Source organism: Sciurus vulgaris, assembly GCF_902686455.1.
Source record: "Sciurus vulgaris genome assembly, chromosome: 5".
Classification (NCBI taxonomy): domain Eukaryota; kingdom Metazoa; phylum Chordata; class Mammalia; order Rodentia; family Sciuridae; genus Sciurus; species Sciurus vulgaris.
In genome coordinates this window covers 70,756,842-70,779,268 of record NC_136465.1, presented here as the reverse complement: position 1 = coordinate 70,779,268, position 22,427 = coordinate 70,756,842, and the positions used below count along the sequence as shown (strand labels likewise).

General features: G+C 39.5%; 1 long non-coding RNA gene across 1 annotated transcript; it reads right to left on the bottom strand.

Moving 5' to 3' along the window:
* Positions 1 to 5,061: 5,061 nt before the first annotated feature.
* Positions 5,062 to 21,863, bottom strand: LOC306663037. The gene is made up of 3 exons (XR_013764334.1): positions 21,800 to 21,863; positions 21,331 to 21,564; positions 5,062 to 5,189 (listed from the first exon to the last, which is right to left on the bottom strand). It is a non-coding gene; the product is annotated as an uncharacterized lncRNA (long non-coding RNA).
* Between the last annotated feature and the right edge of the window lie 564 nt (positions 21,864 to 22,427).

Here is a 22,427-nt window from a genome sequence, read left to right as displayed (position 1 = left end):
GAGCCATTGGACGAAAGCATAACTTATTCACTATGTTTCAGGTAAAAGGGGTGAATTGAGAAGCATTAGGCTTCAGAAGAAAAATAGGGCTTAGGGAATAAGAAGAAGATGAAATAAATTGTGTCTTATATGTGATCTGAAATATCACATTTTTCTTGTCTTGCCTGGAGCAAAAGAGATGAGAAACTCTACCTCCAGATAGCCTGTACCAAGAGAACAGGCTGTAGAGGTGGCCAGCCCTGCAAGGAAGCACAGCCCTGTCCCTTACTACCAGTGTGACCCTGAGCACATTTCTTTCTCTCTCTGAGACTCAGTTTCCCCTCAGTTAACCACAGACTGCATATCTGACAGAGGTCCCATAAGAGGATATCACCAAGTGATGTCCTAGCCATCCTAGTTTGCCTGAATTTCCTGTCATGTCCTTACAATGATGGAATGACCTAACAATGCATTGCTCAGAATGTGGCCCTGTCCTTAAATGACACACACTGTGTGTGGGTAATTACAGTCTCTACTTCACGAGTTTATGGGAAAACTTTAAAAAGACAGTACACAATTATCATCAATGGATGCTGAAACTCACGGGGTAAAAGACTGATAGGGGATAACCACACAACCCCAAACCATCATCCCACGGATTACTTATTTTTTATTGGTTCTTTGTAGTTATTCATAGCAATAGGATTCATTTTGACATAATCATAAAAGCATGGAATATAATTTGTTCTAATTCAGTCCCTAGTACTTCCCCTTCCCCTCTCTTCCTCCTTCCTGTTCCCGTCCCTCTACTCTACTGATCTTTCTGCTATCTATTTTTTTTTTATTAGTGTCTTGTGAATGTACACGATGGTGAGATTCAACTGTGGCATATTCATACACATACATAGGAAAGTTAGGTCAGACTCATTCCACTCTTTTCCTACTTACTAATTACACAGGGTAAGGGTATTTCAACCCCACTGGACTCTGGGGAACCCTACCTCAGCCAGGCAACCGAACCTCATCAGTGAAGGACACACTGACATTTTATGCCCCCTGATGGGAGGAACGGAAGAGAACATGACACTCATGCAATTTTCTTACTAACAATATTTAACTTGAATCTTTCCGTGGAGGAAACATCACACAAATCAAAATCGAGGACATTTTGCAAAACAACTCACTCTTTGAAAACTCAGTGTCATGAAAGGAGGAAAAATAAAAAAGGCTGAGGAACTGTTCTAATTAAAGGAGACCAGAGTGATATGAAAAGCAAAGGCAGAATGTGGTTCTCGATTACATCCTGGGTTGAAAGAAAAAGGAGAGGAAGGAAGAAGGGAGGGAGGGACTGAGTGAAGGAGCAAAGGAAAAGGAGAAGGAAGGAGGGAAAGAAGGAAGGAGGGACGGGGCAGGCAGCAGGCAGGAAAGAAGATTATTATGGGGAAAATAGGGGAAATTTCAGGAAGGATTGCTCTGCTTTGAATTTGTCTGCCAAACTTCATGTGTTAGAAACAATTCCTATGCAAACATGTAAGGGGCAGGACCTCATCCGTAGATGAGGTCACTACTGCCATCATCCCAAGAATGGGTAAGGTATTGCAGGATGAGCCTGGTCCCCACCCCTCCCTTGTTGCCATGGGTGACACAGCAAGAAGACCCTCTCCAGATGCTACCTTGATCCTGGACTTCCCAACCTCCAGAACTGTGAGAAGTAAATGTGATTTTCTTTATAAATTGCCCACTCTGTGGGACACTCACACACATTGGGAGAGAAAAAAAAAATATGAAAACTAGTTATAAGAAATGAGGCACATGGGCTGGGCTGGGGCTCAGCGGCGGAGCACTTGCCTGGCATGTGTGAAGCACTGGGTTCGATTCTCAGGACCACATGTAAATAAACAATAAATAAAGGTCTATCAAAAACTGAAGACATTTCTTAAAAAGAGAAAAAGGAATGAGGTGTGAGAAATACAGCAAATTGTGAAACTGGATGTTTCCTCATACATTCTTGCAACTTTTGCAGTTTTTAAATATTTTCAAAATGAAAACTTGGGGGCAGGATAATGCATGTTAACAATTCAATAAATAGCAAATACGGCATGCTGGTGATGACAGTATTTTGATGTGACTGAAATTACAAACATCTAACAATCCCCTTCTCATGGACACATCTGTCGCACCACACGAGGTGGCTCAGGCCACACCCGGGTTCTGGGATTCCATTTTTCCCATCTGTAAAGCAAAGGAGATGTCAGAGCCATGTGTGGAATGTCAGGGAGAAAAGGGAGGCCGAGGGGATGATGCGGATGACACATGATGACATTGGATTCCTCACAGGATGGGGGGCGGTGGTTGGGATCAATCTCTGCACATTATGGTAATTATGATAGTGACACCCTCTAATTATTCCTATGGTTTATTTTTCTTTTATTACATCCTCTTTCATACTCTGATGAAATTAGGGTCTCTGTGGTTTTTAAACATTCTATGAAGGGCATTTCCAAGGAGAAAAGTGATAGTTTTAAAAGGCTGGAGGGGAAGACAGGCCCTATTAGAAGGATAATACAATTCCACAAACATGGATGGAATTCCCTTGTCTGTGGCAGGCACTTGGGATGCAAAAAGGAGCTATCAGACCCTTTTCTCTCCCTGCTGGAAGGGTTCATAAGCTATCAGAGGAAAAACAGAATCAGGAAACCAGACAAGCCAGGTGATCTCCTTGCTAAATTGTTTGGCATATAAAGCGGATATCATAGTTTAGATATGAGGTGTTCCCCAAAAACTCATGTATGAAATGTTGCAAGAATGTTCATAAGTGAAATTATTAGATTATGAGAGTTGTACCCTGATTGGTGGAATTCATCTGCTGATATGGACTAACTGGATTGAAACTTGTAAGTAAGCAAGTAGGGTGTCACTGGAGGAAGTAGATCACTGACGGCAGCTGTGTCTTAGGGTTTTTAATTTTGTCCCTAGTGAGCAGAGCTCGCTCTCTCTGTCTCTCTCTCTGTCTGTCTGTCTGTCTGTCTGTCTCTCTCTCTCTCTCTCTCTCTCTCTCTCTCTCTCTTTCTCTCTCTCTCTTTCTCTCTGCTTCCTAGTTGCCATGTCCTGAGCTACTTTCCTCTGCCATGCCCTTCTGATGTGCTCACCTCAGGTCCTGAGCTACGGAGTTGGCTGACTATGGACTAAACCACTGAAACCATGAACCCAAAGAAACTTTTCCTCCTCTAAGCTGTATTTGTGAGCCTTTTGGTCACGGAGATGCAAAGCTGACTAAACAGTACAATAAATTCATAGTAAGTAAGTATATACTAGAGGCTGGGGTTGTAGCTCAGTGGTAGAGCATTTACCTAGCATGTGTGAGGCACTGAGTTCAATCCTCAGCACAACATAAAAATAAATAAATGAAATAAAGGTATTGAGTTCATCTATAAATAAAAAAAGAAAGTATTTACTGAATCATTTTTAATGAAAGAATAGTTGAGTGGATGAGTGAATGGATGGATGGATGGATGGACGCATAATTGAGCAGATAAAAGAATAGAGAGGATGATATGAGGGAAAAAAGAATGATTCCACATGAAGACTTTAGGAGGTTGGAGAGAGGCCACTAGTTTTTTTTTTATTATTATTATTATTAGTTGTTGATGAACTTTTATTTTATTTACTTATTTATATGCAGCACTGAGAATCTAACCCAGTACTTCACACATGCGAGGCAAGCACTTTACCACTGAACCACAACCCCAGCCCCACTAGTTTTTGATATTTAAACTGGACATTAAAGGACTAGGAAAAGTTCATCCGGGATGAAAAGCATCTTAGGGAACAGCATAACCTAAGGGAAAATTTTTGACTTTTCAATAAAATCTGTCCTACCTAGAGGATGAAGTCAGATGAATACAACATTAGCAACGTAATCACTGAGATAAATCTACTCTGAATCAAAAGAGAATTACAGAACTTTCTAGAAGAAAAGCAATTTTGTCCCACAAGCATTTCTGAGCCGACATGTTTGCAGGCATTAGTTCATCCTGGAGACACAAAGACAGCAAGACATTGCCATGCACCTGAAGGCGCTTGGTAATAAGATCTTTTCTGTAGATTTTCCTGTTCTGCTCTACAAAAGTCCAAGTTAAAGAAAAGCATTCTGAAACTAAAAACAAACTTTCAAGTATTTTCTTTTTTTTCCTTTTATTTATTTATTTATTAAAATATTTTTTATTTTTACAGGTACATTTTGATTCATTGTACACAAATGGGGTACAACTTTTTATTTCTATGGTTGTACACAATGTATATTCACATCATTCATGTAATCATACATGTATATAGGGTAATTCTGTCTGTGTCATTCTACTGTTTTTGCATTTCCACCCCCTCTCACCCCTTTTTCCTCTACACCATCCAAAGTTCCTTCATTCTTCTCTCCCCCCTCCGCCACCCCCCATTGTTATATATTGTCATGCACTTATCAGAGAAAACATTCGGCCTTTGGTTTTTGGGGCTTGGCCTATTTCTAAGCCTTGTGTAGTATGCTAAACATAGTAGGGTCATAGTAAGTAGAAATCAATAAATCACTGTTGAATAAAAGAGTGGCTGAGTGGATAGATGGGTGGATGGACAGACAGAAGGATGAGTAGACAGCAAGCTGATGAAAGAATGGAGAGGTTACGAATAATGCAAAATACAGGCAATGTAGAAATGCTCAGAGATTTGCCTTCCTCAGAACGAGTCTACACCCAAACTGTCAGTGGCTGATCTTGGTTCCTGGAAGCCTTGCACATTCAAAAGAGCATCACAATGCCTGGAATCACTAGAAAACATAAAAGAGTAAAGAAAGCCAAAGCTCAGATATGGAGCAATTGAAAACAGTGCTTGCGTGAGACAACTTATACTCATGGCCATATTTTAATTTTGCCCTAATCATATCTTTTCTTAAGAACTGCAAAGCCTACATTATAATTAAGACATAGCCTAATAGTTAAACTGTTGATCTAATAATGAGTTTTCTTTAAAAAAAAAAAAAAAAAGGCAAAATAATATGGCTGAATCATGCTTTTCATCTCTAACTCCTTCTCAGTCATGGAGAACTAGAGCACATTTATTCATCTTCCTCCTCCATTCCTTCAAATGGCAGAGAAGCAACAGGAACTACCGGACCAAGCCAGATGGAAGCACCTGCCCTTTGGAGAAAGTCTTGCTACCACCTACAACAAATGACAGAAAAAGGCAATAGAAGCTTATTTTACTGGGTAATCAGTTGAGTGCAGCAGCTAATCTCTCTGATTCTGAGATTAGACTGGGGACAGGGGTCATCCTTAGTCTTACTCCTTACTCTGTAAAATGGGGACAATAGATTAACTTTCTCATAAAGTTGTTATAAGAATTAAAATTATAAAGAATATCAATCCATGAACACAGTATGTCTTATAGTAAGCCCTCTCCCCAAATATTAGATGTCACTGAGAGATGATAAATAAAAGCCCATGACTAGGAACTCAACATGTAGGGTCCCACTGAATAAGCCCTGACCTAATCGCCCCACTGGATAACCAGGAGCAAATCTCTTCACTATTCTGGGCTTCAGTGTCGTCATCTCTAAGAGAAACTTCATGATCTCCAAGGACCCTTCCAGTCTAAGCTTGTTATATTAGAACAAGATCTAATGGCAAAAGGAGGAGGCCCGGTTGAGACACACTCCCTGAACTGTGGTAATCTTGCTCAGCCTGTGGCTGGAGCTGGTGGGAAGTCTGGGTCCATGTTGCTACCTGGACCTACCTGGTGACAGAAAAAATAAATCCCACTGGATTTGGAGGACCTGCAAAGAACGTTGGTGTTGCCTAGATCTAATTGTTTCAGGCTTCCCTGGAAGAAGCTTCTTCACCTCCAGGAGCTAACACTGCTGGCTGTCTACTCAACAGCCATATCTTCCTTGAGATCTTACAAGGCCAAAATGGGCCCATCCCCTGGGGGTGAATCATGATTGGTCTAAACTGATGGCTCTCAGTGGGAAATGGCAATGATACCCAGCAGAACTTTGAAAGAAGTTGTCACCCTGACTGGAGGGCCCAACTGGCTCTTAAGAGAGGGCAGAGATGCAAAATGTCCTGCATCGAACAGGACAATGCTGCTGTAGCAAAAGTTTGTCATCCAAAATGCCAAACACACCCCTCCTGAGAAGGACCATACTAAATTGTTCTTTCCTTTCCCTTTGGTTTAGCTTAGACATGGGCCTAATATGACTAACAAGAATTTCTGCGAGTTTCCTCATGATAAAATTTAAAAAGAGGTGGTGGATCTTCTATTTCCTGCCCGTGTGTGGCATTTGGAGTCTCAGCAATCAACCCGCAGCCCCAAGGGGAAGCCAAGAGAGTCATGGGACACCCTGAGCTGCAACATCACTGAGGGTCTGAGCTGGCCAGCCATAGGACTGCCTGTTTTGTTCAGGGGGAAAAAAAATATATCAATTTTTCTTAATATGACCAAATGCTAATCTGGTTTAATCTATTACTTGCCACCTGAATATTATGAATCTTACATTGCTTGACCTAGAGAAAGTTAAAGAAGAAAAATCATATTATCATATCCACTGATATTCAACAAAATTCAACATCCATTCATGATTTTAGAAAAATAAAAGGAACTCATGGAAGAAATGGGAAGAGGGGAACTTTCTCAGTCTGACAAAGAGCATCCACAGGAGACTGCTTCCTCTTGGAGATCAGGAATGAGGTAATGTGATCTTTTTCCCACTTTTACCCATCATAGGACTGGGTGTCTCATTCAGTGCAACAAGGTAAGAACAGGAGAGAAAAGGTATACATAATGGATAAAAGAGAATAAAACTGTCCTATTTGCATATGACATGACTGACCATGTAGAAAATTCCAGAGAATCTAAAAAAACTCCAGAACTAACACGTGAGTTGAGCAGGGTTGAAAGATACAAAATAAACACACAAATCAGTCCTTTTCTACATGGTAGTAATGAACACACAACATCTAAATGAAAATATAATTCCATTTACAATCACTTAAGACAAACAAAAGGAAGCATTTGCATATTAATCTAAGAAAACATGATCAGGACTTTGTCTTAGTCCATTCAGACTATGGTAGCAATATATGTTGAATTTAAAAACAAAAGAATATTTTTCACAGCTCTGGAGGCTGGAAAGTACAAAAGGAAGACATCAGCATATTCAGTGTCTGGTGAGGGTCACTCTCTGCTCCAGAGATGGCATCTTCTTGCTGCATCCTCTATGGTAGGAAGGCAGACAAGCTCCCTCAGGCCTCTTCCATGAAGACACTAATCCCATGGGTGAGGGCTCCACCCTTACAGTCTGATACCTCCCAGCAACCACACCTCCTACCATCACACTGGGGAATTAGATTTCACCTATGAAACACAAACATTCAGACCATATAGTTAAAAAACACTATTGAAAGAAATCAAAGGTCTAAATTAATGGAGAGACATACTGTGTTCTTGGTTTGGGAGATGCAACAGAGGAAAAAATGTTAATTATCTTTCAAATGTATATACAGGTTTAATATAAGTCCATCAAAATTCAAGAAAACTCTTAATAAATATAGACAAGCTCATTTTAAAATTTTATATGGAAAGGCAAAGGAAACTGAAATAGCTAAAACAATTTTGAAATGAAAGAATGAAGTGGGAGGAATCGGTCTGCCCAATTTTAAGATATGATATCAAAATATACAGCTACAGTAATCAAGACTGGATGGTATTGATGGAGGAACAGACACACAGATCCCCAGAACATAATAGAGAAGCCAGAAATAGACCTGCACAAAATATGCATGAGTGATTTTTGAAACAGGTGCAAAAGCAATTCAACAGAGGAAAGATAGCCTCTTTAACAAACAGTTCTGGAGCAATTGGACATTCACAGGGTGAATAAAAAAACTTGGCATACAAAAATTAACTCAAAATGTAACATGGACTGGTGCACGATGGTAAAACATTTTTTTTTTTTAAATGAAAGAGAAAATCCTCACAACCTAGAGTTTGGTAAAGAGTCCTTAGGCTTGATACCAAAAGCATAACCTATGAAAGGAAAAATTGCTTGTGCTCTGTGAAAGATTCCACTAAGCAGATGATAAAACAGAATAGCATGCATGAGGCCCTGGGTTTCATCCTCAACCCAGCAAAAGCAAAAACAAACAGGGAGAACCTACTTGCAAACTATATAAACAAAGGAGATATACAAATGGCAAATAAGGACATGAAAAGACCTTCGATAACACTATTGACTAAGGAAGTGCAAATTTAAACCAACAAGATATCATACACACTTATCAGAATGACTAAAATAAAAGATAATGAGCCAATGCAGGTGAGGAGAAAGAGAAACTGGATTCATCACACCTTCCCGGTGGGATTATAAAATGGTACAGCCACTTGAGAAAATAGTTTGGCAGTTTCTTTAAAAAACAAATGTGCAATTACCATACGACCCAGCAGCTGTACCCCTGGGCATTTATCCCAAAGAAATGAAAATGTATGTTCACACAAAAATCTGTACATGACAGTTCTTAGCAGCTATTTCACAAAAGCCAAAAACTGGAGCTAGCCCTAATGTCCTTCAATGAGTGATTACTTAAACCATACCATGCCATGGAATGCTACTCAACAATAAAAAGAAATTATTGATGTGTGCAACAATTTGGATAAATCTCCAGGGAATTATGCTGCAACACACACAAAGAAAATCCAATTCCAGAAGGTTACATACTGTATGATTCAATTTGTATCCTGCCATCCTGTTTGGATCTTGAAAGTCCTCCAGGGGCCCTCTTAGTAAAGGCTTGGTCCACAAGGTGGCACAACTAAAGTGGTAGTGCCTTTAAGAGGTGCAGGCTAATGGGATGTCCTTAGGTCATTGAACTCATGTTCTTAAAGAAAGTAATGGGACCCTGGCCCCTTCCTCTTCCTCTCCCTCTCTCCTTTGCTTCCTGGCCACAAGGTTTTCCTCAGTCACACACTCCCACCTCAGGCCCAAAGTAATGGGGCCAACTGTTCATGGGCTGGAACCTCCAAAACTATAAGCAAAGATAAACTTTTTGCTTTTTAAGTTAATTATCTCAGGTGTTTCATTATAGTGGCAGAAAGTTGACTAATACATATAGCTTTCTTGAAATGATAACATTAAAGAAAATAAGAACAGATAATGGTTGCCAAGGGTAAAGGAGGGAGTAGCAGGAGGGAGGGAAGTGGGCATGGTTATAAAAAGGTAACATTAAGAATCTTCACAATGGAAGTGGTCTATATCTTGAATGTACCAAGGTCATTATCCTGTTTGTGATATTTTGTACTTTTTTTTTCCAGACTGCATTTTGATTCATTGTACACAAATGGGGTACATCATTTCATTTCTATGGTTGTGCACTATGTAGATTCATATCATTCATGTAATCATACATGTACATAGGGTAATGATGTCTGTCTCATTCCAACATTTTTCATACCTGCCTCCCTCTCATTTCTCCTGTGAGTTTTGTTTTGTTTGTTTGTGTTTTTGTTTTTGTTTTTGTTTTTTTTGTTTTTTGTTTTTTGTTTGTTTTTGGTTTTGTTTTTTTTTTTTTTTTTTTGGTGCTGCGAATGGAACCTAGGACCTTGTGCATGCGAGGCAAGCGCTCTACCAAATGAGCTATATCCCCAGCCCATCCCTCTCATAACCTAAAGTTCCTCCATTCTTCTCTAACCCCCTCCACCTCCCACCCCCATTATATATCATCATCCACTTATCAGGAAAAACATTCGACCTTTGGTTTTTTGGGATTGGCTTATTTCCTTTAGCATAATATTCTCCAATTCTATCCATTTATCTGCAAACTCCATAATATTATTCATCTTTATGGCTGAATAATAGTTCACTGTGTATATATACCACAGTTTCTTTATCCATTCATCTGTTGAAGGGCATCTAGGTTGGTTCCACAATCTAGCTATTGTGAATTGAGCTACTATCTTGTAAGTGGTTACCATTGAGGGAAACTGGACAAAGAATACATGGAATCTCCCTGTATTATTTCTTTTAAATTTTTTTTTCATTTTTACAGACTGCATTTCGATTCATTTTACACAAATGGGGTACAACTTTTCATTTCTATGGTTGTACATGAGGTAGATTCACACCATTCATGTAATCATACATGTACATTCCACCATCTTTCATTGTCCCTCCCCCTACCCCCCTCATTTCCCTCTTCATAATCCAAAGTTCCTCCATTCTTCTCTTACCCCCCCACCCCCCACCCTCATTATGCATCATCATCCACTTATCAGTGAAAATATTTGGCCTTTGGTTTTTTGGAACTGGCTTATTTCCCTTAGCATGATATTATTCTCCAATTCCATCCATTTACCTGCAAATGCCATAATTTTATTTTTCTTTATGGCTGAATAATATCCATTGTGTATATATACCATAGTTTCTTCATCTACTCATCTATTAAAGGGCATCTAGGTTGGTTCCACAAATGTAGTTATTGTGAATTGAGCTGCTATGAACAAAGATGTGTCTGCGTTACTATAGGATGCTGATTTTAAGTCCTTTGTTTATAAACCAAGGAGTGGGATAACTGGATCAAAAGGTGGATCCATTCCAAGTTTTCTGAGGAATCTCCATACTGCTTTCCAGAGTGGCAGCACCAATTTGCAATTCCACCAGTAATGTACAAGTGTGCTTTTTCCTCACATCCACACCAACACCTATAATCGCCTGTGTTCTTGATAATAGTCATTCTAACTGGAGATGGATGAAATCTTAAGGTGGCTTTAATTTGCCTTTCTCTAATTACTAGAGATGATGAACACTTTTTCATATACTTGTTGATCACCTGTATATCTTCTTCTGTGAAGTGTCTGCCCAGTTCCTTAGCCCATTTATTGAATGGAGTACTTTTCCTAATTTCTCTTTCAGAGGATTCATCACTTATGAATAGAAATGCATTTGATTTATGAGTATTGATTTTATATCCTGCTACTTTGCTGAATTCACTTATTAGTTCTAGAAGTTTTCTGGTGGAGTTTTTTGGATCCTCTAAACAGAATCATGTCATCGGCAAATAGTGATAGCTTGAAGTCTTCTTTTCCTATTCATATTCCTTTAATTTCTTTGGTCTGTCTGATTGCTCTGGCTAGTGTTTCAAGGATGATGTTGAATAGAAGTGTTGAAAGAGGGCATCCCTGCCTTGTTCTAGTTTTTAGAGGGAATGCTTTCAGTTTTTCTCCATTTAGAATGATGTTGGTCATGGGCTTAGCTTAAATAGCCTTTACATTGTTGAGGTATGTTCCTACTGTCCCTATTTTTTCTAGTGTTTTGATCATGAAAAGGTGCTGTATTTTATCAAACACTTTTTCAGCATCTATTGAAATAATCATGTGATTCTTAACTTTAAGTCTATTGCTGTGATGAATTACATTTATTGATTTCCGAATGTTGAACCAACCTTGCATCCCTAGGATAAACCCCACTTGATCTTGGTGCACTATCTTTTTTTTTTTTTTATTGTAAACAAATGGGATATGCAATTTGGCAGAATTTTGTTAAGGATTTTTGCATCTATGTTCATCAGGGATATTGGCCTAAAGTTTTCTTTCCTTGATGCATCTTTGTCTGGTTTTGGTATCAGAGTGACATTAGCGTCATAGACTGAACTTGGAGGTGTTCCCTCCTTTTCTATTTCATGGAATACTTTGAGGAGTACTAGTATTAGTTCTTCTTTGAAGGTCTTGTAGAACTCTGCTCCGCGTCTGGTTTTTTTTGTTTTTTTTGTTTTTTTTTTTGGTTGGTAGGCTTTTGATGACTTCTATTTCAGTTCTTGAAATTGATCTGTTTAAATTGTATATGTTCTCCTGATTCAGTGTGGGAGGATCATGTCTCTAAAAATTTGTCAATGTCTTTGATATTTTCTTTTTTTGTTGGAGTATAGATTTTCAAAGTAGCTTCTAATTATGTTATGTATTTCAATGGTGTCTGTCATGATCCTTCCTTTTTTATCACAAATTCTAATTTTCTGAATTTTTTTTGTTTGTTTCAATTTCATTGATTTCAGCTCTGATTTTAATTATTTCCTGTCTTCTACAACTTTTGGTGTTGATCTCTTCTTTTTCTAGGGCTTTGAGATGTAATGTTAGGTCATTTAGTTGTTGACTTTTTATTTTTTTAAAGTATGAGTTCAATGCAATGAACTTTCCTCTTAGTATTGCTTTCAGAGAGTGCCAGAGACTTTGATATATTGTGATATTATTCTCGTTTACCTCTCAGATTTTTTTATTTCCTCCCTGATGTCTTCTGTTATGACTGCATCATTCCATAGCATATTATTTAGTCTCCAGGTGTTGGAGTAGTTTCTGTTTTTTATTTTATCATTGATTTCTAATTGCATTCCATAATGATCTGATAGAATACAAGGTAGAATCTCTATTTTTTTTGTATTTGCCATTAGCTTCTTTGTGGCATAGACTGTGGTCTATTTTAGAGAAGGATCCATGAGCTTCTCAGAAGTAAGTACGTTCGCTAACTGATGGATGAAATACTCTATATATGTCCATTAAGTCTATATCATTGATTGTATTATTTAATTCTACAGTTTCTTTGTTCAGCTTTTGTTTGGAGAATTTATCCAGTGATGAGAGCAATATGTTAAAGTCACCCAGTATTATTGTATTGTGCTCTATTTTTTCCCTGGAATTGAGAAGGATTTGTTTGATGTACATAGATGCTCCATTGGGGCATAAATATTTATAATCATTATGTCTTGCTGGTTTATATTTCCCTTAAGCAGTATGAAATGTCCTTCTTTATCCCTTCTGACTAACTTAGGCTTGAAGTCCACGTTATCTGATATGAGGATGGAGACCCCTGTTTTTTTACTGAGTCCGTGCGCATAGTAGGTTTTTTCCCATCCTTTCACCTTTAGTCTGTGGATGTCTTTTTTCTATGAGATGAATCTCTTGCAGGCAGCATGTTGTTGGGTCTTTCTTTTTAATCCAATCTTCCAGTCTATGTCTTTTGATTAATGAGTTTAGGCCATTAACATTCAGAGTTATTATTGAGATATAATTTGTATTCCTGGTCATTTTGGCTTATTTTTGGTTTTTACCTTGACTTGGTTTCTCCTTTGGCTTTTTCTTTAGGGTAGTTCCTCCCTTTGCTGACTTGTATTGTTGTTTTTCACTTCCACCTCATGGAATATTTTGTTGAGAATGTTCTGTAGTGCAAGTTTTCTATTTGTAAATTCTTTTAACTTTTGTTTATCATGGAAAAATTTTATTTCATCATCAAATCTGAAGGTTACTTTTGCTAGGTATAAGATTCTTGGTTGACAACCATGTTCTTTCAGAGTTTGAAATATGTTGTTCCAGGTCCTTATAGCTTTTAGGGTCTGGGCTGAGAAATCTGCTGATATCCACATTGGTTTCCCCTTCTATGTAATCTGACACTTTTCTCTCACAGTCTTTAAAGTCCTTTCTTTATTTTGGATGTTAGGCATTTTCATTATAATGTGCCTTGGTGTAGTTTTGTGCATTTGGTGTTCTGCAAGCCTCTTGTAGTTGATTTTCCATTTCATTCTTCGGGTTTGGGAAATTTTCTGATCTTAATTTATTGAGAGAACTCCGGGGCCTGCCCTGAGGAGGAGGAGGAGGAACGTGGCCGCTTGGATTCGGAGTGACTGCACCAGAGCTACAGGCGGTTGCCAGAGGAGAAGCTCCGCGGCGAGCTGTTTGGACTCAGAACGACTGCTTCTGAACACCGGGGCCTGCCCTGAGGATGAGGAGGAGGAAGAGGAGCGCGGCCGCTTGGATTCAGAGTGACTACACCAGAGCTACAGGCGGTTGCCAGAGGAGGGGCTGCGTGGCGAGCTGTTTGGACTCAGACCACTTCTGAACACCGGGACCTGCCCAAAGGAGTAGGAGGAGGAGGAGGAGGAGCGCGGCGGGTCGTTTGGACTCGCAGTGACTGCATTAGCGCTCCAGGCGGCTGCTCAGAGGAGAAGGCGAGTGGTGAGTTGTTTGGACTTAAAGTGACAGCTCCTGAACACAGGGGGGCTGCCTGGAGGAGAAGCGTGGTGGGTCACTTGGTCTTGAGTGGCCGCACCAGAGCTCCGGGCGGTTGCCCAGAGGACCCATGCAGTGGGTCACGTGGATTCAGAGCCACTCAGAGCAACTGCTCCTGAACACCCAGGGGGTTATCTGGAGAAGGAGGAGGAACGGGGAGGGTCACTTCAACTCGGAGTGATTGATCGCCCAGGGCTACAGGTGGTTGGTGGAAGGTGGAGGCACGCAGTGAGTTTCTTGGACTCCTAGTGACCGCATCGGAATACTGGGCGGCTGTCTGGAGGAAGAGGCATGTGGCGGGTCTCTGGGACTCAGAGCGATTGTACAGGGCCCCAGGTGGCTGCTCAGAGGAGGGGCCGCATAGCCAGGCGATTAGGTGCAGAGCAGGGTCCCAAGATCTAGGAGGCTTCTTGGTGGAAGAGACGCACAGAGACAGGCTTAGGGCGGAGCGAAGGTTCCAGGCCTGCGGGTAGATTCTCTGAGGAGGGGCAGCCTAAGGAGATTCATCTGCGAAGGGTGAGGCTCCCAGGCCCAGGAGGTAGGGCAGGGCCCCTGGGAACTTTGCAGAGGAAGGCAGCCCAGCCCAGGTGGTAGCTGTAAATTGAGGGGAACCTCTAGGAGGGAACTGACCAGCGAGACCTCCCCACCGGGTGAGTCTTCCCTGCCGGGTGAGGTTTCCCCACAAGGACGGTAAAACCAGAGACTCAGGCCCAAATAGGCCTTGCCTCAGCCCGCAGCCTAGGTCCCCTTTGGATGACCATTGGTCAACAAGTGGAGGCACCTCTGCCCACTAGCAGGGATTATACCCCACCTGAAAGCCACCACTCCTAGAGAGGCAGCTTCCTTGTGGAGCACCGCATTATCAACTTCCTCCAAGACTTCAGCCTACTGAAGGCTAAGATGGGATATATATAGAAATCTTCAGGGACATTGTAAGTCAATAGAGGAAATCTGCAATATCTCAGCGGTCCACTGATACCTGAACAATATGAGAAAACAAGGAAAGAAAATGCTGCAAACAAATCTAGATGTTACATCAATAAAACCCAGTGACAGCATGGCAGAAGAAATGACAGAAAAGGAGTTCAGAATGGACATAATTAAAATGATCAGAGAAGCAAACGATGAGATGAAAGAGCAAATGCACACACTGAATGATGAGATGAAAGAGCAAATGCAAGCATTGAATGATCGCAACAATCGACAGTTAAAAGAGCAAATACAGGAAGCAAAAGATCATTTCAATAAAGAGTTAGAGATATTGAAAAAAAATCAAACAGAAATCCTTGACATGAAGGAAACAATAAACCAAATTAAGAACTCCATAGAAAGCATATCCAATAGGATAGAACACCTGGAAGACAGAACCTCAGACATTGAAGACAAAATATTTAACCTTGAAAACAAAGTTGAACAAACAGAGAAGATGGTAAGAAATCATGAACAGAATCTACAAGAACTATGGGATATCATGAAAAGGCCAAATTTAAGAATTATTGGGATTGAGGAAGGCCTAGAGAAACAAGCCAAAGGAATGAACAATTTATTCAATGAAATAATATCAGAAAATTTCCCAAATCTAAAGAATGAAATGGAAAATCAAGTTCAAGAGGCTTATAGGACTCCAAATACACAAAATTACAACAGACCCACACCAAGGCACATTATAATGAAAATACCTAACATACAAAATAAAGACAGAATTTTAAAGGCTGTGAGAGTAAATAACCAAATTACATTCAGGGGGAAACCAATACAGATATGAGCAGATTTTTCAATCCAGACACTAAAAGCTAGAAGGGCCTGGAACCACATTTTTCAAGCCCTGAAAGAAAATGGATGCCAACCAAGAATCTTATACCCAGCAAAACTTACCTTCAAATTTGACGATGAAATAAAATCCTTCCATGATAAACAAAAGCTAAAAGAATTTACAAAAAGAAAGCCAGCATTACAGAACATTCTCAACAAAATATTCCGTGAGGAAGAGATGAAAAACAAAGAAGCAAATCAGCAAAGGGAGGAATTATCCTAAAGGAATTGTCAAATAAAGGAGGAAACAAGTTGTGTCAAACAAATAAATAAATAAAATTTTAAAAATGAACCAAATGACCGGGAAACCAAATCATATCTCTATAATAACCCTGAATGTTAATGGCCTGAATTCATCAATCAAAAGACATAGAATGGCAGATTGGATTAAAAAGAAAGATCCAACAATATGTTGCCTGCAAGAGACTCACCTCATAGAAAAAGATACCCATAGATTAAAGGTGAAAGGATGGGGAAAAACATACCATGCACATGGACTCAGCAAAAAAGCTGGAGGCTGAAGTATCCATCCTCATTTCCGATAATGTGGACTTCAAGCCAAAGTTAGTCAGAAGGGATAAAGAAGGTCATTTCATACTGCTTAAGGGAAGCATAAATCAGCAAGATATAACAATCATAAACATCTATGCCCCAAACAGTGGCTCATCCATGTATGTCAAACAAATCCTTCTCAATTTCAGAAACCAAATAGACCACAACACAATAATACGAGGTGATTTTAACACGCCTCTCTCACCACTGGACAGATCTTCCAGACAAAAATTGAACAAAGAAACCATAGATCTCAATAACACAATCAATAATTTAGACTTAACAGACATTTATAGAATATACCATCCATCCAAGAGCGAATACACTTTCTTCTCAGCAGCACACGGATCCTTCTCTAAAATAGACCATATATTATGCCACAAAGCTAATGTTAGCAAATACAAGAAGATAGAGACACTACCATGTATTCTATCAGATCATAATGGATTGAAGTTAGAAATAAATGAAAGAGTAAAACACAGAAACTATTCCAACATCTGGACATTAAACAATATGCTATTATATGATGAATGGATAACAGAAGATATTAGGAAGGAAATTAAAAAATTCTTAGAGGTAAATGAGAACCAAGAAACATCATATAAAAATCTCTGGGACACTATGAAAGCAGTACTTAGAGGGAAATTTATTTCATGGAGCACATTTAATAAAAGAAGTAAAACTCAACAAATAAACGACCTAACACTACAGCTCAAAGCCCTAGAAAAAGAAGAACAGAACAGCACCAAAAGTAGTAGAAGACAGGAAATAGTTAAACTCAGAGCTGAAGTCAATGAAATTGAAACAAAAGAAACAATACAAAAAATTGACAAAATAAATAGTTGGTTCTTCGAAAAAATAAACAAAATTGATAAACCTTTAGCCACACTAACAAAGAGAAGATGAGAGAAAACCCAAATCACTAAAATTCGGAATGAACAAGGAAATATCACAACAGACAGGATTAAAATACAAAAACATAATTAGAAGCTATTTTGAAAATCTATACTCCAACAAAATAGAAAATTTCGAAGACATCAACAGGTTTCTAGAGACATATGAATTGCCTAAACTGAACGAGGAGGACATACACAATTTAAATAGACAAATTTCAAGTACTGAAATAGAAGAAGTCATCAAAAGCCTACCAACAAAGAAAAGTCCAGGACCAGATGGGTTCTCAGCCGAGTTCTACAAAACCTTTAAAGAAGAGCTCATTCCAATACTTCTCAAAGTATTCCATAAAATAGAAGAGGAGGGAACCCTCCCAAACTCATTCTATGAAGCCAATATCACACTGATACCTAAACCAGACAGAGACTCATCAAGGAAAGAAAATTTCAGACCAATATCCTTAATGAACATCGACGCAAGAATTCTCAACAAAATTTTAGCAAATCGCATACAAAAACATATTAAAAAGATAGTGCACCATGATCAAGTGGGTTTCATCCCAGGGATGCAAGGTTGGTTCAACATCAGGAAATCAATAAACGTAATTCACCATATTAATAGACTTAAAGTCAAGAATCACATGATTATTTCAATAGATGCAGAAAAAGCATTTGATAAAATACAGCACCCCTTCATGCTCAAAACACTAGAAAAACAGGGATAGTGGGAACATTCTTTAACATTGTAAAGGCCATTTATGCTAAGCCCATGGCTAATATTATTCTAAATGGTGAAAAACTGAAAGCATTCCCCCTAAAAACTGGAACAAGGCAGGGATGCCCTCTTTCACCACTTCTATTCAACATCGTTCTTGAGACTCTGGCCAGAGCAATTAGACAAACCAAAGAAATTAAAGGGATACGAATTGGAAAAGAAGAACTCAAACTATCCCTGTTCGCTGATGACATGATTACATATTTAGAGGAACCTGGAAATTCCACCAGAAAACTCTTAGAACTCATAAGTGAATTCAGTAAAGTAGCAGGTTACAAGATCAATGCCCATAAATCCAACGCATTTTTATACATAAGTGATGAATCTTCAGAAAGAGAAATTAGGAAAACTACCCCATTCACAATAGCCTCATAAAAAATAAAATACTTGGGAATCCATCTCACAAAAGAGGTGAAAGACCTCTACAATGAGAACTATACAACACTAAAGAAAGAAATTAAAGAACACCTTAGAAGATGGAAAGATCTTCCATGTTCTTGGATAGGAAGAATTAATATTGTCAAAATGGCCATACTACCTAAAGTGCTATACAAATTCAATGCAATTCCAATTGAAATCCCAATGACGTACCTTACAGAAATAGAGCAAGCAATTATGAAATTCATCTGGAAGAATAAGAAACCCAGAATAGCTAAAGCAATCCTTAGCAGGAAGAGTGAAACAGGGGGTATTGCAATACCAGATCTTCAACTCTACTACAAAGCAATAGTAACAAAAACGGCATGGTATTGGTACCAAAATAGAAAGGTAGATCAATGGTACAGAATAGAGGACACAGACACAAACCCAAATAAATACAATTTTCTCATACTAGACAAAGGGGCCAAAAATATGCAATGGAGAAAAGATAGCCTCTTCAACAAATGGTGCTGGGAGAATTGGAAATCCATATGCAACAGAATGAAACTAAACCCATATCTCTCACCATGCACGAAACTAAACTCAAAATGGATTAAGGACCTCGGAATCAGACCAGAGACCCTGCAGATTATAGAAGAAAAAGTAGGTCCAAATCTTCACCTTGTTGGTCTAGGATCGGACTTCCTTAACAGGACTCCCATAGCACAAGAAATAAAAGCTAGAATCAACCACTGGGATAGATTCAAACTAAAAAGCTTTCTCTCAGCAAAGGAAACTATCAGCAATGCGAAGAAAGAGCCTACAGAGTGGGAGAATATCTTTGCCAATCATACTTCAGATAGAGCACTAATCTCCAGAATCTGTAAAGAACTCAAAAAACTCTACTCCAAGAATTCAAATAATCCAGTCAACAAATGGGCTAAGGAAATGAATAGACACTTCACAGAAGAAGATCTACAAGCAATCAACAAACATATGGAAAAATGTTCAACATCTCTAGTAATAAGAGAAATGCAAATCAAAACCACCCTAAGATTCCATCTCACCCCAATTAGAATGGCGATTATCAAGAATACGAGCAACAACAGGTGTTGGCGAGGATGTGGGGAGAAAGGTACACTCATACATTGCTGGTGGGGCTGCAAATTAGTGCAGCCACTCTGGAAAGCAGTGTGGAGATTCCTTAGAAAACTTGGAATGGACCCTCCATTTGACCCAGCTATCCCACTCCTCGGCCTATACCCAAAGGACTTAAAATCAGCATACTACAGAGATACAGCCACATCAATGTTCATAGCTGCTCAATTCACAATAGCCAGACTGTGGAACCAACCTAGATGCCCTTCAATTGATGAGTGGATAAAGAAACTGTGGTATATATATACAATGGAATATTACTCAGCCATAAAGAATGATAAAATTATGGCATTTGCAGGCAAATGGATGAAATTGGAGAATATTATGCTAAGTGAGAGAAGCCAATCTCAAAAAGCTAAGGGACAAATGATATCGCTAGTAAGTGGAGGATGACACATAATGGGGGGAGGGAAGGGTTAGTGTTAGGGTTAGAGTTAGGGTTAGGGAGGGGGGCAAGTATGGAGGAAGGAAGTACTGTATAGAGGGTAAAGAGGGGTGGGAGGGGTGGGGGGAAGGGAAAAAATAACAGAATGAATCAAACAACATTACTCTATGTAAATTTATGATTACACAAATGGTATGCCTTTACGCCATGTACAAACAGAGAAACAACATGTATCCCATTTGTTTACAATAAAAAAAAATTTATTGAACAGTTTGCTCAATCCTTTGGTTTGAATTTCTGTGCCTTCCTCAATCCCAACAATTCTTAAATTTGGACTTTTCATGATGTCCCATAATTCTTGTAGATTCCGTTTATGATTTCATACCATCTTCTCAGTTTGGTCAACTTTATTCTCAAGATTAATTATTTTGTCTTCATTGACTGAGATTCTGTCTTCCATGAGATCTATTCTGTTGGTGATGCTTTCTATTGAATTTTTAATTTGGTTTATTGTTTCCTTCATTTCAAGTATTTTTTTTTTCCAGAATCTCTATCTCTTTATTGAAATGCTCTTTTGCTTCCTGCATTTGCTCTTTTAACTGGTTATTGGAGTGATCATACATTGGCTGTATTTGCTGTCTTATCTCATCCTTTGCTTCATGGATCATTTTAATTATGCACATTCTAAACTCTTTTTCTGACATTTCTACTGCCATGCTGTCATTGGATTTCATTAAAATAGCATCTTGGTTTGTTAGGGACACTTTTTTTCCCTGTTTTTTCATGTTGTTCCTGTATCTTCCCTTCTAACAGTGAGAATCTGAAGTATTACAGTTTCCCCCCTGCAGGCTTATTGTGACCCTGCAAGTTTCCAACACTTCTCCTTCGAGGGGGAGATCAATATTAGCAGCACCCAATACCAACCATATGCAGCCCTAAACCAGATAACCCCTATAAATACATTAACAGTATTGTAATAAACAGGATGAGTTCGATTATTATCTACAGTATAGCCAATAGGCTCGCAATGAGCTCTACAATTTCTAAAGATGGACAAAGAGGATGGGGAGGGTTGGAGGATGTGACTGTTAATGGGATAAGAAGTGAGTATATAGAAGTAGTAGGTCATAGGAAGAGTGAGAGTGGGATCAAAAGAAGTTGGCTGTTAGCATGAGAAAAGAAAGAAAGAGACTCCAGGAAACAGGTAAATAAAAAGAAAACAGTACGAAAAAGTGAAGAAATAAAATATTAAAAATTAAAAAAACATCTATGGTATAACAGTCATTTACCTCCCAGTCTTCAGTATCCTGATGCAAGAGAGTTACCTGACAAAGAGCCTCCAGTTTCCAGCAGGCATCCCAGGATGGGAACCGCCCCACCTAAAGATGGCAGCTTCCATCCTTTGTGGATAATCTAAGATGGCTCCAAATGCGCTGGGGAGCCGCAGCACAGGCGCGGACACACCGGGTGTGGGCAGGTGGGAGTCCAGAAGCAGCAGGCAGTTGTGGGCAGTCACAGGTGGGCCAGCCTCAGCGTCAGGAAGTCTCCCTGTATTATTTCTTACAGGTGCAAATGAAAATACATTTAAACTCATAATTAAAATTTAATTGAAAAAATTGCAGCAATGTATCATTCCACAAGTCTGTTGAGCTGTAAGCCCATAGCAGTATGGTGTGGACTTAGAGACAAGAACAGGCCCTGATGAATGAGAGGGGAAAATCCAACAGCCCACGTGGGTCAAGATAATTGTGCACTGATATTTCATTTGCAGGGAGAAGAAAAGAAAGAAATTACCATGCAAGTCGATTTACAAAAGAAACCTCTTACAGCTCGAATCTATCCGAAGCCAGAGGCTCCATTCAACCTGGCGCAAATTCAAATTGCAAGTCCCCACCCCTCCCTGGTGCAGAAATGGGCCTCTCCAACACAGACTGAGTAATTTGATCCATTTACTCCGAGTCAGCGGTTTGGACATATGTTTGCAATCTGAAGGCTTCCTGTGAGGTACGCAGGCCCTTAATAACATTACTTACGGGAAATGTTTGGCTTGGGATGCCAGGCCAAGCTGGAGTTGGGCTGAAGTCATGGTCATACATAAACAAGGGTTTTAAAGGTCAGTTCTTCAGCCAATGGGCCGGATTGTGAGGAGTGTGGGAGCAGGAGTGGGGGAACTGCTCTCAATGGGTTTTCTCAGAAAATGACCATTTGTATGCATTCCTCTTGTATCAGAAGAGAAGCCCTGGGGTGGGAGAGGGCCTGATTTTCTGTTTCTCCACAACTGCCTCATGGGAAGCAGAAGAGAGGGCACAGAGCACCCGACCACACCCTGCACCCCACTTGTCCTGGTACAGCCCTAAGAGAAGCACTAGTACACCAGGCCCAGCCACACATTAAGCAAGGCCACCACCACTAGTATCAGACC